Source organism: Parasteatoda tepidariorum, chromosome 6 (assembly GCF_982258835.1).
Source record: "Parasteatoda tepidariorum strain Cologne lab strain chromosome 6, Ptep-v5.0, whole genome shotgun sequence".
NCBI classification, from domain to species: Eukaryota; Metazoa; Arthropoda; class Arachnida; order Araneae; family Theridiidae; genus Parasteatoda; species Parasteatoda tepidariorum.
Genome location: NC_141760.1, coordinates 68959343 through 68978429, shown reverse-complemented (window position 1 = coordinate 68978429; position 19087 = coordinate 68959343). Strand labels below are relative to the sequence as shown.

At 30.3% G+C, this 19087-nt stretch overlaps 1 long non-coding RNA gene across 1 annotated transcript in view; it reads right to left on the bottom strand.

Moving 5' to 3' along the window:
• Positions 1–17708, bottom strand: part of LOC107453432 (uncharacterized) — an 83335-nt gene extending 65627 nt beyond the window's left edge. The window contains exons 1-2 of the long non-coding RNA XR_015434721.1: positions 17543–17708; positions 13258–13392 (exon numbers count right to left, since the gene is read on the bottom strand). This is a non-coding gene — a long non-coding RNA (uncharacterized LOC107453432). The remainder of the gene's footprint in view (positions 1–13257; positions 13393–17542) is intronic.
• Positions 17709–19087: the final 1379 nt, after the last annotated feature.

Here is a 19087-nt window from a genome sequence, read left to right as displayed (position 1 = left end):
AGGCCGCTGTAAAATTTCCTATGCTATTCACTTCTTTTTTGCTTACACATATACTATTAATTTATTTGTATTTACAACACAAATGTATATGCATTAATATGATAAGAGTAACTGTATTTCTTATTAATAAATTTATAATTATTTATTTTAATATTATATTTAGCATTAAATTTTAATTATTATTAAATTTAATTCAGGAACAAATGTCAGTTATGTGCACAGTGACATTATGCAGGAATGTTTCAAACTGGAATGTTTCAAAACGGAGTTTATTAAAGAAAGTTTGAACCTTTAATATAGCGAAATACAATGTTAAATGATAATCATTTAAATATTAAAACATTATTCCCAGAAAATAATTAAACTTTTTTTTTGTGCTATGCTGTTTTGCGTGGTTTTTAATCATTCTCTGTTTTCTAATTCATAATTGCATTCATAATTAGAATTAAAAATACTACTTTGCAATTTAAAGGAAAAAAATACATACGGAAATCGTTGCTAATATATTTATTCATAGTTTAGGAAAATTTGGATATAAAGTTAAAAAAAAAGAAACTCTTAGACTATTTTTTTCGCTTAAAGCTCTTATGTATCTTTTAAAATAGATATATTTACAATTTATTAAAATGTAACTTATTTTTATGAATTGTTCTTTTAAATTCAGTCGTATACAATTTATTAAAATAAAAAGAAATTGACTACTTTAGAAGCATTATTTTGTGCTTGAAACTTATTTAAAAATAAAAAATAATTTGCTTTCAATTTATTTGCTTTTTATACTTTCGTTTTCTTACTCCAATTTGATTATACATTAATTCGAATTGTTCCTTTTTTATAGTATATTTTAAAAAACTTTGTTTCAAGTAATGGATGATTAATTCAGGTTTAAAATAAAAAAAATTAATATAAAGTAAAGTTATAATACACACATATAAAAAAAGTTTAATTAAAATATAAATTTCATTAAACGAAACATTTAGGAAAAAGTAAATTTAAATTCATTTCTTATTATCTTTTTTTTACTGCATAGTTAAGTTTATCCGCATTGAGTGGTTAAAGAATTTCGTTATGATATTTTAATTTATTGAAAACCGGCTTCCCTTTTAGACAATGAAAGCTTCGACAAAAAATATTTGTAATTGTGCGCGTTTTGAATAAATATGCAATATTTATTTCCTGTTGGAAAATATTTTCTTAAAAAAAACTGTCTTAAACACGTTTTATTAATTAAAATACATAAGAAATTCTAGCTGAAACAAATTTCATTTGCATTTGTTAATTGATAACTAGCGTATAGTTTAGTTTTATGCCATTGAAAAGATTTAAAGAAAATTAAAAAAATATATTCTTTCAAATTTCTTAAACAAAATTGAAAAAAAAAAAGGTTTTAAGAAATCAAATCTATAGTTATACACCCTTATACATCACTGGACTTTGATTTTTTAATGTGTTTCAATTAAAATTAATACATTAAAAAATATATTGTATGCTTTACTGAATGCCTGCAGTTATATATACGAACCTCCAGCCGTTTCACCACATAAAATATTATAAAGTTCAGTGTTATCAAAATCTACTTAATTTACAACCGTTTAGAAGCAATCATATTAAAACAGTAACTAACGTTTTAAAAAATCAAACAATATGATACATGAATAGATGGTCTATTGTCTGTGGCGTAGGAAACAGGTTAAAATTCTGCCAAATTCTTGCAATTTGTAAGAAATTTTAGAAATAGATGACATTGTTACCTGGCAAAACTAAAAATTGCTGTTACCAAGTTTTAATTTTAGTTAGAATTAATTATATCGCTACCTATCCAGAACTCAGCAAAATGCAAACGTGATACGCTGTGGCTCAAAGAATAGGCTCCCAATGAGATGAGTCTTGTTCAGATCCCAGTGGTGGCTGTTGATTCAAATTCAGCTCTCGACTTTCATAAACCACAGTGCAGACGTAAAATATCATCAGTGGTTAGAATTCCCTTTCCATCGGGCTAATCGTGGAAGGTTTCCATGAATTCCCTCTCCATTTAGTTAAATCAAAAGGTCCTCCATGAAGGTTAGTTTGTCCCAATACTGGTGCCAAATGTTCCCTTGTCTTCCGATTTGGTTCGAAATTACAAATCTGCGAAGTTGAACCTTGATAATCGTAAATTCAGAATTGAAGCTGCCGATCAATGCTGGTTAAAAAAAAAGCTGTGCTCTACTACTTAGCTTTTACTTACCAAGTTAACTTTCACTTAATTCTTACCAAGTTTCATTCAAGTTGCAACAGTGGCGTCCTAATCATCACTTTGAAACTTTTTTTTAATTCATTAATTCAAAATTACTCGTCTCGATTTAAACTGAGAGTGTGTTATATATGTAAAAAGCTATACTAGTTTGCATAGCTTTTTTACGTATATAAATACCATTTTATGTGAAAAATTACATTAAAGAAAGTGGTATGTTGTTGCGGCTTATTCATCAAAATTTAGCTGCAAGCTGGACCATGTGCAGGAAGTCGTGAATCCTCGATAAGTCATATACAATTAGAGGTGTAGTTATAAGGTTCTCATTCAAAAGCCCTAGATGTTCTGGTGAGGCCTGTGGTCACATACACTTGGTGCACACGCGGTAAGATATCTGACCATCAATATATGTAACCCTACCTATATGTCTACTCATGAGTCAACTGATGGTGCTCTGGAGAGATCTATCTCCCCTGATCTTGAGGGTATTACCAGGAGTTTTCCCAGACTAAAAGAAGTGGAACGAAGGAGTACTCCACATTTCTGGTTTGCCATTTTAATTTTAGAGCTTATTTCAGAAACGGTTAGTTTGACACCTGATGGGAGTGCGCCAGAGGTCCTTTCTTGCAAGGGTTTTAGCTGTTTCATTGTGCTGAACGCAAATGTGTGAGGGAATCCTCTAAAGCATATTCTATGTTACCACGAATGCACACCAATGTCTTTAAGAATCATGAAAGAGGTTCGATCACATACTCTAGTCAAGTTGCTGAGATGATTAATAAAATCAGATTTGATTAAACTTATAGAATTAAACAATTCCTATTTTTCATTAATTATATAAAATGATGAAATCTGATTAATTTAGAAATAATAAAAGATTAATTTTAAATAATGATTACTTTTGAAAACATTTTGAAATAATGTAAAATCCTTATCCTTCTGCTTTGTTTCAAATATGAGCACCACTGATTGCTTTTCATTTATTGCTTTTGATGATAAACAGAATGTTAAATAAATATTAAAAAATATTGAAAAAAAATTATATAAGACTACAACAAGTTTATTGCACCAACACTCAGATTAATTTTATATTCTATTCGGATCAAACCTAATAACTATACACATTTAACAGCTCAACTTCATCCACCAACTTGTTTCATTGAATTATTATTTATTTTACATTCTCAAAAATATTTATTAGGTATTTTTTTCCAAAAAGATTATCGAGCAATGTAGCGGAAAGTTAATTTCTAATATTATACGAAGCATTACATTGCTTTCATATATTTTTATTTTTAAGGTATATTTTGACTGAATTTGGTTTCATATAAGCTAAATCAATTGCAAAATGAAATATAACTTGTTAAAAAAATATTATAATATCTTAATTATTTTTATTTTAAATAACGTAAAACAGTAACTAAATATCTTATCATAAAATGCTGCATAATAATGCAATATTATGTGATTAATCTAAGATACAATAAAAACAAACTTTTAATTTCAAGATTATTTTTCATATGATAATAATCAAGATTAAGAAAGAAACATATTAATAGTGATAAAGGAATATTGCAGACAAATAAAAAGTATATAAATTATATATAAATTAATTATATATATTATTTATAAATTATATATATAATAATAATAATAATAATAATAATAATAATAAAAATAATAAATTGTAATCACTTTTTTTTCTACCTAGAGAACGTGTTAAGACAACAATAATCTTTTTATGCTATATAATGAATGATATAGTTTAAAAATTAATACTGTTTGCAAAAAGTCTGTAAATATAAAACAAAAAGCGTAAAGAAAGAAGAAAGCATTGTTTAAAAAGCTTAGTATTAAAAAATGTGACTATTTGTAATGATACTAAGATTCAAAAAGATGGAAATCTGTTTCAACTTCAAGGTATATTCTCATAAGTCAACTATCCACTTCCCCAGAGAATTTTATAAAAACGCTTCAAACAGAAAAGTGAACTAAGCCTCATTTTATTTCACACCTAAAGTTTTTACTCAACTCAGACAAAATAAAAAGAAAAAAGAAAAGAAAAAAGAGTCCGCCACAGTGAAAAAAAACATTCCTGAAATGAAAACATTTTTAACAGGCTTAGTAGTGTGACCGTTAATACTTTTTTTACTATAAATATTAGGCAGATTTTTTTTTTAAAGTCATCCTTTCCTTAAGATTATATCTCAGGATTTCAAATAAAAATTTACTTAATTACACACTATATTAAAATCTATCAAACGTAAATATAGGAACTATTTCAGTAAATTGATCAAAATGAACTTGTTCGAAATCATTCAATTTCTTGACTGCAAAATACACTATCGGGGACTCCTGAAACACTTATCTAATTTACTTATAGCTTATAAATTTTGCAAATCCTGAAAACATATTGTGAAAAGTTCGAAAGAAAAAAAAACACCACAAATGAAAAAAAAAATTATGTGGCTGGTATTTTTACTAGCAATTATTTTAAATCATAATTCACAAGTTCAAGCTGTAAGATATTAAGAAAAAACTTTTAAGAAAACCTACCTTTACCCCTTCACAACTTTCCCCTTATGTTCAGTAAGTGCAGTTTGCAAAATCTATCGTGCTTTTATAAATTATGGTTTAAGTCTTAGCTTGAGCTCAAATAGTTAATGAATGTAAAGAAAAACAACATTTTAATCCAATTCCACAATAGTAGCAACTAAATAATATTAAAAAAACATTATAAATTATTTATTGTAATTATCTAATTATGGTAGGACGAAATTATTTAGCTTCAACTGAAAACTTTCAAATACAGTTTGTTACGGAAAAAACGTCTGCTAAAGCAACGGATATTAACCCTTTTCCTGCCGGATTTTTTTTCCGAATTTCCGATTCCAAAAAACCATTTTTTATGGCTAAAAATAAATATATGCTCCATCCTAAATTCTAGAAAATGCAAAATATTCTTGTCAGCAAGTAGTTTTTTGCTTGACCTATTTATGGTGAAATATGTTTTTTGGCCATAGTGTAAGAAACAACTTTTAAAAGAAAAACAAAACAATACTTTTATTAAAATTTACGCACACCGTCATTCTAAAAACTCAAAATCTATATCGTACACAAGAACTGCTGTTGCCAAAACATGGACTACTAAATATGTAATAAGAATATAATTAATGTTCACGCACACACTTTTACACTCGACCCTTCAAAACAATTTATAATCCTTCAAGTAATGCGGCACTTTTTTACATCTCTTTGGTCTACTGTTATCTTGGCTTAAATTTTCATTTGGATCGTCGTTGCATTGATTTGTACTGTTGTTGTCGTTTATGGGTTCACAAGCAATGGAGTTTTCCTTACTTCCAGTAATATTGTCCCCATCATCAGACAGATCGTCGTTGACCAGATGAAATAGTTTCATTTGCGAAGCGTGGGTGGTAGTCATATAATTATGTTGCCTTCCTCTTCCTTGTCCAACTACGCGTAAATCAGCAACTTGATAAGTGGCGGATAGTAATATTTTGATGACTGTTAAAGGACCTCTGTACTTAACTTGGGTTTTAGTGTTAGATAAGGCAGTTTGTTCAGGTAATCGTCTTACGACCACAACGTCACCTATATTGTACTTATATGCATCACATCGATGTTTGTCATAATTCCTTTTCATCTTTTCCTGTGCAGTGATATTACTTTTCTGGGCATCTCTGTGCAGTTTTGTTGGATATACGTAGTCATTTGATGTTGGTAGTAGATCTTGAGGAAAATATCCAGGCTTTACTGGCGTGTATCCATACAAGAGTTCAAAAGGAGGTTTTCCAGTCGACTTACTCGGAGACCAGTTAATACACCGTTGTACTTCTGGTAATATTTTATCCCAATCCTTGTGAGATTCCGTTTGGACATTGGAAGATATCATTGGAATAAGTATACGATTGATGCGTTAAACTTGTCCATTAGCTTGTGGTCTTTGACTGGAATTTAATGTATGCTTGATTCCTAATTGCTTACAATAGCCTTCAAACGCCGAGGACGTGAAGCAGCTCCCTCCGTCTGTAATGACTCGCCTCGGAGACCCAAAATCATCAGTAAATTCATCAAGGTACTTCAAAACGCTTTTAGTTGAGCAACTAGGACATGGACGAAGGCGCACAAACTTAGTCATATTGTCGACAAAAACCAAAAGCTCCTTGTTGCGAGCTGAACTTGTTACAAATGGGCCAAGGAAATCCATATGCACAACATCAAATGGGCGACTACCAGGTGGAATGGCATTAAGTTTACCTTGAGCTGTCCCACCTGGTACTTTTGTAAATGCACATACGACACACTGTCGTATATGCTGCTTGATATAACTTGCCATACAAGGAAACCAAAACTGTTGACATATCATTTGAATTACTTTCTCAACTCCAAAATGACCAGAAAAGTAGTGGAAACGAACAGCAAGATACTTTCTCATTGATTTTGGCATTACAAAGAACTTTCGTGTCTTGTTTCTATCACCTGATTCATAATGGAGGCGATAAAGTATTCCGTTAATCAACTAGAAATTATCGGCTAGTTGTTTTTCTTCTAGTGATCTATTTGTCTTTGGTTTTCTTAAGGAAAATACAATTTTTTGCAAATCTTGATCTTGAGCTTGTATGAGAGCTACCCTGTCTTCTTCAGTAGAGATGTAAAATACTGTAGGCTCTCTTGTTAGTTCTACAGGACTCGTAATGTCTATTTCATGCAGTGGTGTGCAAATTCTTTCTTCGACTGGTGAACGACTAAGGGCATCTACATGAGCCATTTTAGTACCATCTCGGTGTTTAACATTATAATTAAATTCGCTCAACAGTTCAGTCCATCTCGCTACCTGGGGTTTAATGTTCTTCAGCGTATTCAAGTATGTTATTGCTGAACAATCGGTGACTAATGTAAATTGCAAACCCAACAACAAAGGACGAAGTCTAGTCATTGACCATATCGAAGCTATCAGTTCTAAGCGACTTGAATGATACTTTTCTTCTTCAGGAGATGTTCGGCGACTTACGGAATAAACTAAGTGAAAAGCACTAGACTTATTTCGTTGCAAGAGCATTCCAGCTAATCCAACAGAGCTTGCATCAGTGTGTAATTCAGTTTCATCGCGTGGATCAAATAGTTTCAGCACTGGTCTCGATACTAATTTAGAACGTAAGTTTTCAAAAGCATCATTTTGATCATCAGTCCATGTAAACGATGAATTTTTCTTTAGCATCCTTGTGAGGGGTTTAGCAATTGAAGCATATCGTGTTATAAATCGGCGAAAGAAACTTGTTAAGCCATGAAAACGAAGCAATTCATCTTTGGCCTTAGGAACGGGGTATTCAGCAATGGCAGCAAGTTTTCTTGGACCTGGTCGTATTCCATTTTTATCAATTACAAATCCCAAATAATCAATATCTGACATTCCGAATTCACATTTAGATAGCTTCAGTGTTACCCCAGCTTTTAGCAACTTTTCAAGCACTTGTCGAAGCTTCACTATCATATCATCAAAGCCGATCGAACCGAAGAATATATCGTCAATAAAACATGATACACCGTTCCAAAGCAAATCACCCAAAGCTAATGACGCCACTCGCTGAAAAACAGGTGGCCCATTCGATAAGCCAAAAAACAAACGTGTAGGCTCATAATGTCCATCAGGAGTTGCAAAATCTGTCTTTCGTGAGGATTCTTCATCCATTGCTATCTGATTAAATCCTTGACATGCATCAAGGATGCAGAATAAACTAAAACCAGACAGTCTTTCAAGCAAATCATCGATGCAGGGTAATGGAAATTTATCCTTAATAGTTTGTGAATTTAAATGTCTGTAATCAATTACCCTACGATGATCACCAGTTTTCTTAGATACAAGCAAAACAGGGCTACTGTATTCCGAAGAACTGTCACGAATAACACCCTGATCTTTTAATTCTTGAACGATTTCTCTTAAAACTTGTCTCTCGTAGTTCGAAGCTCGATAGGGTGAACGAGAAACAGGTTTACTACCTGGTGTCTCAATGATACGCATTATAGTATTATTAATGCATTCTAGTTCATCTTGTTTTAAAGCAAAACACAGCCTAAATTCATTTAACAAATCGCATAAAATTTGCTGCTGTTCCTTATTTATTGATGGTCCAATTTTAACACATTCTCTATCGATAGGATTTCGCACAATTTCTTTTGCTAATAAAACGGCTGGGGTTGAATCCGCATCTTCTTTAACCTTTGAATTGCAACTATTTTCAGAGACCAAATTTCCTCGCAAGATAACATGATTTTTCTTTAATTGTAATTTTACGCTACTAGGATTCACGACGGGCACTTGGGATTTACCATCGTGGATAGCAAACGTAACATCCTTGCTTAGACCATCTCGATCTCTGCAGGAAATAAATCCGTTTTGAGATTTACATGCACTGAAGACAGTTACCAATCGAACTGTACGCGGTTCAATCGCGCACTTTTCGAGGGTCTTCAACACAACCCTATCAGTCATTGCTTTAATCTGGAAATCATGCAAAAAATCCAGCTCTTCCACATGAACTAACTTGGACCTGGCTTGATTTCTAACCATTATTATCTCGGGTGAGTCAATGATGTCGTTTCCGATGAAAACATCCGGGCCTTCAAATGTATCATCAGTTACTACATAAGACAGAACTTCCTTCAGCTTCACCCTGTCTATAGTCACATTAAGTATGATAATTCCTAGTGACTCCCTGACACCTCAATACCTCGAATTCGTGTAACTATATTTTTATGAATATTTTTATTAAACGTTTGTGCAAAACTATATTTTTAACATAGATATATCAGCAGCGGTATCCATAAGAGCACTAGTACTTACTTCTTCTATGATAATATTCTTCGTTGTACTATTACTGGAACTGGGTAAAAACGAAACTGCATTGACTAATGGGAAAGACGCTCTCTTTGGACATTCCTTTGTACCATGTCCTTCTGTTTTGCAGGCAGTTCAAAACTTTGGACGCTTTGGCTTTACACAATCACGGGCAAAATGGCCGGTATCATAACAATTGTAGCAAACAGTTTGATTTATAGTTGTACTTCGACTTGGCTCTGTTTGTTTGCCCTTGGCGATATTTTCTTCTTTCAAAAACTTATTGTTACTATATTTATTATTATACTGAATATGATTCTTAAAAACATCGTTGAGTTCAATAAATTTATCTACCTTCTCAGCTAATGTATAAGGTGAAATTATATAGGTCCACTGATCCAAGTAACGTTCTCGTATATCTGGCGGCACCCGAGCTTTCATTCGATCTGTGATGATCAGGTCTTTTAAACTCTCAAAACTACTTATTTGAAGTCCTGCTGTCCACCCATTAAAATACGTTTCAAGCTCGTGGTAATATTCTTTCCGTGATTTTTCACCAGTATTCTCATGAGAATAAAAAATGTTGTCTAAATTTTTCAGGACTTAGTCTGTAGCACTTAAGCAAAAGAGATTTAACATAGTCATAATTTTCTGACTGTTCTTTTGGTTCTCTCATTATCATTTGGACAATTTCTCTTGGTAACTGGTTAATTAAACATGTCATCCACAATGTACTTGGCATTTGTACTCTTTTCATTACTCTCTCGAAATGTACTAAATAAAGGCTAATATCCTCATTACTCGTAGAAAACTTTCTCAGTTGTGACTGCCAATCACCTTTTGGCACCGATGTTATTTCTTCAGTTTCGACTACTTCTGAAGTTTCAGCAGCAATATCTAACTTCTTGAGTTCCAATTCATGTTCCCGATCGGCTTTTTCTTTTTCCAACGCATGTTGGCGATCGGCTTTTTCTTTCTCTTCTTGACGAAGGCGCTCGGCGTCTTCAACCAAATTTTCTACCATTCCTCGAACCATTTCTTTATCGTATTTCTCGTTATTCAATATTAACTTTATCAAGTCAGGGATTTTCAAAGTAGTAGACAAAACATCTTCAGATAACTCATTAGCTACGTAACGTAACTGATCTTTACGAAATCGCGATAAAAATGCCATTTCAAACTCAAAATTCAAAATTAATTACAGTTGCCTGCTTATCCCACTTCTGATAATGTAAGAAACAACTTTCAAAAGAAAAACAAAACAATACTTTTATTAAAATTTACGCACACCATCATTCTAAAAGCTCAAAATCTATATCGTACACAAGAACTGCTGTTGCCAAAACATGGAATACTAAATATGTAATAATAATATAATTAATGTTCACGTGCACACTTTTACAATAGGATGGTACCTCTGAAAAAAGCAAGAAATGCACACTCTGACTTAAGTTTGCTTGGTTTCACCAAGTAGGATTGCCCATGTGGCAAGCGGCATTAGAAACAATAACAGCAACATGGTGAAATATGTGATGTAACATCCACTGATCTTCAGTTTTCCCAGCAAACATAATTAAATATTGAAATGCGTTTATTTTAATAATAAAACGCTTTTTATATCAAATAGAGCAACAAATTAGCTAACATCACTAATGCTATGTTTAAAATATTAGAAAAAAAGTAGAATCTTCATGAGTTTAATGAAACAAGAACATACAATGGATAACGTTAAAAAAAATGAAGAAAAAAAATATTTTTTAAACAACCCTTCCGAGAAATCAATTGAAAATTTTGAACGAATTTAAGATTGAATGCTAAAATTGACTTTTGCAGTAGTTGTCCAAGTTTCAGGGCTGAAGAACAAACGGTTATGCAATTATAAGATACACACGCTAGACTCACAATAAACTCTTCATTTTATTATTATAAAATACACAGTCACCCAAATATTTCAATTTAAAGATTAACTTTATAAGTATCTGGGAAACGTGATATATTTTCTATATGGAAAGAGGAGTTTAAAAAAATATTGCGAAACAAAAAGAGATGGGAAAAAAAATCTTATGCAGTTATATGAGTAGCAACAGTACAAAATGAGTATACGGATTTGCATTTACTTATTAAGGAAAACTAATCGGATTTCGAGTACTTTATGTAAACTCATCTCTTATTTTCGAATTATTTACTAATACTATACTCAGAGGAATTGGATGAAATATGTAATGGGTAAACATAGGACTAATCTCTAGAAATATTATTATGAGAAACAAATGATAGAACTAATATATATGATAGCAGGAGTGAAGGAAATGTTATGTTAGCGCAGAAAAATTTTAATGCTGGTTTTAAACAACATTTTTAAAACACAATTTTTATTTTTGAATTAAGTGCACCTAGTAAATTGGAATATTACTTTCACCTTGACAACGTGGAGTTATTTTATTTTTTTCTAGCTGAATAACCATTTGTCCAACGGATTAAAAAAATATTTATAAATAGGTACTTATCAACGCTATGAAATCATGGACATAACTTAAGGGCATAGACCACATAATAGTTAAAGCAATAATTATTCATTTTTTTTAAATTATTGAATTTTGCTACCCCTTACGGTTAATTTACGTTATTTGAATCATCAAAATGCATATTTGGAAGTTCCTCTCATGAAAAATAAATAACTGTATTCAGTATCATTTGGTATATTTTTATAGCGAAATCATAGTCACAGTTTACCAAAATCAAGCATTTTTCGTACGTGGAAAGTAAGTTCCTTTAAGGGACAAGTAAAAACATGTTACCACAGTAACTAGATTAGGTACCTTGATTCATAGGTGATTCATATTTCCATCAGATCTCAAAACTGAACCTATTAAAAGAAATATCAGACGTACCCAATGCCAAAACTACATAAGCATCATTGGCGTCAATAATTGAATGAATTTTATTACAATCCCCTGAAACGAAAAAGCTACTTTTCTCAATTAATTTTGCTTTTTAGTACATAAACTTTTTTTTAAAAAAAAATATTAATATATTTTTTAAAAGAAAATCTTAAGTACATTCTTAAAATTATATTTTATCGAAACACGTTTCAAATTGTAAAAATTATAAACGCGTTGTTTAAGATAAATTTGGAAATAGTAATTCAGTAACGTAACTTCATATGCTGGCACATTCACGCTATTTATTAAGCTTACCTTCCTGAAAGAATAAAAATAATTAAAAGAACGTGTAAGAAATGCCTTTTTAATTAGACGGAGCTGTAGGCGAACAAATATCATTAATATATTAATTTAAATATTTATGGAAAGCAAAACAGAATTGTTTGCAGTTTAATGTAATGCTGAACCAATTAAAGAACATCTTTCAAACGTCTCTTCCGAACGACTTTATTACAGTTTTTTCAAGAATTTTGGATATTCTTTTTTCCCTAGCTGCTTAACTTCCAGATTCCTAACATAAACAGTTTTTGAATTATAACAACGGCACACGGTCACAAAATCTTACTATTACTAGTATAGATTAGCAGCTTCTTTTCTAACTTATAGTAAAAATGATACTGGTCAAAAGGTGTATCTTTCGACGAGTAAATATCATTTTTTAGAATTCGTAGTACGTCAAGTCTAAAAAATATTAATCAGGAATAGAAGAAAAATAAAATTCGATGTATATTAACCTATATTGGCCAAGCTAGAAAATTTATACAAGTCAGGAAATATTTTCATTGCTGTATGCTTAATTTACATTTATTAGGACAAATAAATATTTCGTGCCTGAAAAATAAAATTTTGCTCAAGAAATGAAATGCTGCGTATATATATCATTGATCAAATCATTGAGTGGAACACTAGTTTTTTCTTATGAAATTTGCTTAATTTTTATTTTATTTACAAAGCTTGCAACTTTAATCCTTCATGAAAAATTATTAATCTCAGATAGAATAATTATACATTGTCAAAAAGTTGAATTTGTCAATAGCCATTTTAAGTTTTAAAAAAAATAGCATTGTTTAAAAAATTCTCAGCTGAAAATTTTTACTTCAATTGAATAGCTAATATCTTATAGATGTCTTCAAAATCCTTGAAAATAGTAGGAAAAAAATAGTTAAAAATATATGTCACTGTGTTAATTAGAAGGAATTTATCGAAAGGGTGTGTTTACGTACCATTGGCTGAAAGCGAATTGAAATGGCGACTCTGGTTTTCATGCATTTCTTGCTCGTCAATAAATAAAGGCTTTTCAAGTAGTTTTCCAGGAATCAGAAATAGTAGTTAGAGGAGTGTTAAACACAATGTGATCACTATTTAATAGCATGAAACGAAAAAAAAAAAGCTAATTATCTTACAACTAAATTAGGATTATAACTCAAAACACACGTAAACAACAGCAAAACAAACATACATTCGAACATCCATTCGTAATAACTACGGAAAACATACATTCGTAGAATGTTTCTGCAAACATCTGCGTTACCCTGGCAAAAAATAACCGAATTTTGTCATGATAATCCCAATAACGCTGAAAATTTATCTGTCATCATACTGAGAATTTATTTCTCATTATCATCTGCTGACAGATTTGTTATCAAAATATTTTTGCGAGAGAACATTATATTGTTACTAAATGGGACAATATGCAATCCTATAAAATGATTGGCCGACTTGATATGTATTTGCTACCGCTACAGTCCATTGCAAAATATACTGCCACTAAAACTTCTAGCCAACGGATTGTGTTGCATCGACAATTTGTGTTTTCTGTGGGTGTGATAGCGATGTACTGAGTTCAACCTAAGTAGTACTGGAGATGAATTATGCCAATAAAAGCTACATATTTTAGTTATCTCACATGCATAATCGAGAAAACAATACCTGCTCAATCCTTGTTTTTTGAGCAAATGGAAAAATAGGAACTTGCAAGCATCGTGAAATTCAAATATTGTTCAAAATATCTATACATTATACCATTTTTAACAATGTATATTATATTTTGAAAGAAAAAATAAGCGCAACATTTTTTCATTTTGAAATTTAAAATGAAACATAAAACAATTTTTATTCCCCGTTAAGACAACAGATGACAAGGAAGGCTCAAAATGTGATGGATAACAAAAGATGAATCGGTTTGGTGGCGTAAAGAGGCAACGAGGCTAACTTAACATTTTGGCTGGGATTTTTCAACGCCATAAAGCTATTCTTGTGATTGATGATACATTTCTGAACTTTGACACTTCTATTAGATGCGCCAAGAAAATAAAACAACCATTGGAAATGCAATAGGTCTTGACCCATGGAATAATGGAGATACTTTATACTTTATAATGTTTAATAACTCTGCAATTAATAAATTCATAATACATTCTAGCAATTAATAAATATTTGCTAAACATATTTTTGTTCACTTTATGGTAGAAAAAATATTTATTTAAGTTCATAAAATTATAAATAAGTATAATTTTAAAAGCATAATAATTGTAAGCATTAAAAAAATCAAAAGGATAAATGAGTACTGGCAAAAAAAGTGGAAATCAAATTCTCTTAATAATTCCTCTACTTTAGATTTTATCAAGCTAATTTCTGATTTTTTTTCCATTTCTAATCGCAATATTGCATTTACGTGCATCAAAATTACAAGGCTACGGAATTGGGTATTGATATACGTAAACTCAAAAACCGATCCATTGTTATAGAATAAGAATATTGACATTTTTTGGCAGAATGCACATAAGTGTTTTGCATTTTGCACATTTATTTTTCGAAGCCTAGTAATTTTCTCGTTTTCTTTTTTTAACTTTAAACTAAATAGTTTTCAAACTAATATCTATACGAAAATATTTTTAGGGGTAGAGAAAATAGATATTTCGTTCAAATTGTTCTAAATCTATTGTCTTTTTACTATCGGTGAAAACAAAGCAATCACTTTTTGCGCCGCTTTTACTGAAACGTGAGACGTACCTCGCTCTAAAATTAGCTTTACAGACAACTTCGAAATTAAGAAAAAAATGAAAAAGCAAAAGTGGCACATCGTTATATTTAATAAAATGTATTCATTAAAAATATAGGTTTTAACATTAAGGGTATAAGAAAACATTTCTGTAAAGTGCCCCCATTCTTCTCTGCACTGTAAAAAAGTCATGTACCGGCACTGAAGGTGGAGGTACTTCTTACCGTAAAATCCATTTTCACCGGAATATGCTACGGGACAAAAATAAATTATATACCGTCGTAATTTTTACAACAATATTTAAAATGAAATCTCTGAATAACTCATAATTATATAATAACGAATAAATTTATACCATAATCTGATCCAGATTTCTTTCGGTATGAGTAAAAGTTCAAACGGAGGAAATTCCCTTGAAAATAAACTTAGATTATTCAAAGAAATCGAATCCATTGTATTTGTATCACTTTTATTTATAACTTTTTAATTTTTAAAATTTAGAGTAAGAACTTACTTTTGTAATATAGTGACTCATTTACTTTATTTACAAAAATACATCTTTAATTTTTTTTTTGAACTGAAGAGCATTATTTGTTTAGTTATATTTGCTTTATTTTACTATATTTGCTTTATTTTATTATATTTGTTTTATTATATTTGTTTTATTTTATCTCATTTAATTTAAGGGAAATAATATTTTCTGCTGTTTTGGATATTACTAGTCGGAAACATAAACAACATGCATGAAATCAAATCAAATAAATCTTAGAAACAATTGCTTTCTGTTTTTGGCTAATTCTAACAAAAAAAAAACATATTACTTTATTTTTTGGTTACTATTAATCTACATTTCAGTTAGTTTATTTGAATAATGTACGTCATAACAGTCAGAAAGTTGTAAACATTTAGAACTTTTGACAAGAAAATAGTTTCGCAAACTGTCATAAACTGTCTTTATATTCCCAATTTATCAGTCATACATTGGCTTTAGGCTTCCTTCTTCGCATTTTCTGAGCTCAAATCAAAAGTAAATACCCCGAATCTTTGTGAGAAATATAATTGACAAGAATGCAAGCATTCCTCTGAATTGCAAAGAGCTTATTTTTGGAAATTCATTTCTAACTTATAAATTTTACGATTTGGATGGATATAGAAATTTATTAATAACGAGCGTTAAGAAAGATTGGGCACTAAATAAACATTATTACATAATAATTTTTCTCAAACTGGTTATCTATATAAAGTTATTGTTATAAAACTTTTATAATAATTTAGATATTAAATAAATTTAATATGGATTTAGCCGTTAAAGCCAATTCAGTAAAAACGCGAAGTTCTTAAGTAAATATTAGTTAATTGTTTCAAACTAATGCAAAGCAAAGTGGTGCTTTTTAATTTTAAGAAAATTTTTCTAAATATTTTTAATATGTGGAAATATTGAGGGCAGGAATAAGCTTTATAAAGAAAAGAAAAGAAAATATGTGATTATAGCTTACTTTTTTAAATGGAAAACAGGTATTTAGTATTATTATAAGGGGCAGTTTTTTTTAGATATTTGCTGTTAAACTTTTAATTTTCCCATTGTTTATGAGCTTATGGCACCGAAGTTTCGCAGTCTATGTGAGAAAAACGCATAAATTAGGATGGTGTGATGTGTAATCAATATGTCAATGCCTACTTACTTTGACTTCGTATTATGACGTCACCCACGTGACGTCACCTACTGATGTGACGTCACCTACTGATGAAATTTACAAAAGGCAGCCAATGAGCCTCATCAAACTGTCATGTTACGTCACAAAATAAAGAAACGTGTTAAAGTTCTATTGAGACGTTTTCAGATCTATCCGGTAACATCACACACGTCGCAGGTGTGACATTTTGTGATTTCCTTGTGATGTCACAATTAATTGCGCGTTTGCTGGGTTCATTAAAAACCGTGGTTAATAATATGAAAACTGCAAGTAAAATATCAAAATTACAAGTAAAATAAGAAAATTGCAAGTAAAATAGAAAGGTTACAAGTAAAATAGGAAAATTATAAGCTAAATAGGAAAATTACAAGTAACAACTGACGCATGTCTTAACACTGACACTTTTCTTAACTACTGTTTAAAATATGTATTGTATAAAACACTGTATGAAATTTGGTAAAAATCCTTTCAAGATATTTAGAGTTATGATTGAATAATACATTTAGTTTCATATAGAAATGTAATATTTTATTGCCAGAATCAGACCTATATCTCAAACCTAAATCATTAAGTCTGCACTTGAATTTCTTGCTTTATGCCATATCATTAATCTAACTTTAAAAAAATATTGAACTTATAAAATTCAAACTTTTGAAATTTTAAATCCGAAAACGTTCAAATCTCATAAAAATAGATGATGTAAATAAATATAAAAGTGTTTAGAAGTGAGCAAAGTTCTCGGCTTTCCATAACGTTTCGATGAATTTTTTAATATTTTTTTTTATACCTAATAAAAACAAAAGTCACAGTTACCATAGGTTTGCAATAGCCCGAGTAGGTTTTTTAAGCTAACTCACTGCGGGATGAATATCATAAGAAATTCAAGTTCTTGAGGTCCAATTCGATTTGAGAATTCCAAATAAGACGAAACCAAATTGTACGCAGCATCTTGATTCGGAACGATCTAACAAGAGTAAAAAATTATTCTTATTTTTTCTTCTCTTTAGTATCATAAAATATATATTTTTTTACGGAAGCATTTGAAATAATATAAAATGTCTGCATAAATTCTACGTCATTTCTTCACTACGTTACTAAACGGACCGTAGCAATAGCCTTAGTGGAATAAACCATTTTAAAATAGCCACGTTTAAATTTAAATTTTCTATAATTATTCTATTGATAGAACAGCAGGACTATATTTCACAAAATATTTATCTGATTGTTGATAATATTTCATCTTTGTTTTTTCGATTATAAGATATGGAAAAAAAATTTCCTATTTTTCGAGAAAATTGTGTTCGCAATTTTTAAATATATATTTGATAAGAATGTATGCCCATATTTGAAAAATTTATACAAATGCGTTAGCCTAAGTAGTACTTAGTAGTACTACTTAGTACTTCTATAAGTATTAAGTAGTACTTATTAGGTACTTAGTAAGTACCTAATAATGTCGGAAATGTGGCATGATATTAAATATAAATATTTTTTTGCTTAACCATTGAGAATGGGGAATTTTACTTTTGCAGATATATTTTTCTTCACATTTAATTGAATTTATTGAGATGTTCAATAACCCTCCAATGGTTTTATACAGAGAAGATTCTAAATTAGATACTACAAAATATTACTCTTCGTAAGGAAGGGTATAGAATAAACATTAATGTCAATGTCTTGCTGCGTCAGCGTATTGCGTCCACTGCGGAAGCACAAAACAAATTGTTTTTTCAAAAATCAAGACAGCACATGCGTCAACAACACCACAAACTGAGACATTGATGTCGGCAATGTGAATTCTCCCTAAAATCATCTATAAAGTGTCTGGGCAAATTGCAAGACGCACTATAATACTCTATGTAAAATCTTAATTATCAGGTAATACTATACAGCTTTATTGTTTTTACGTTGCCGATACCGATTTACATTTGTTTACGGTCATGTATCAATTGGTTGACATTGTAATGCAATAAGTTAAAAATAAATACAAATCAGAAGTATATAAAAAATCTCATGAAGAAATAAACCATTACATGCATGTTTAATTATAAAAATATTTCATACAAACTCGTGTAGAACATGTCATTATTAAAACACTACAGTGCGTCTAATAATTTGGTCTAATTGCTGTAATACCTCATATAATAAATATTCTATATTTATTTAATATATTGTCTCATTTATCCAATCGTCAAATTTATATTACATATCGTCTAATTTAACCAATTGACGCACGAGCGTAAACAAGCGCAAACCAGTTTCTGCCACATAAAAACAATAAAGCTATGTAGTATCACCTGAAAATTAAGATTTTACATAGAATCTTATAGTGCGTCTAATAATTTGGTCTAATTGCTG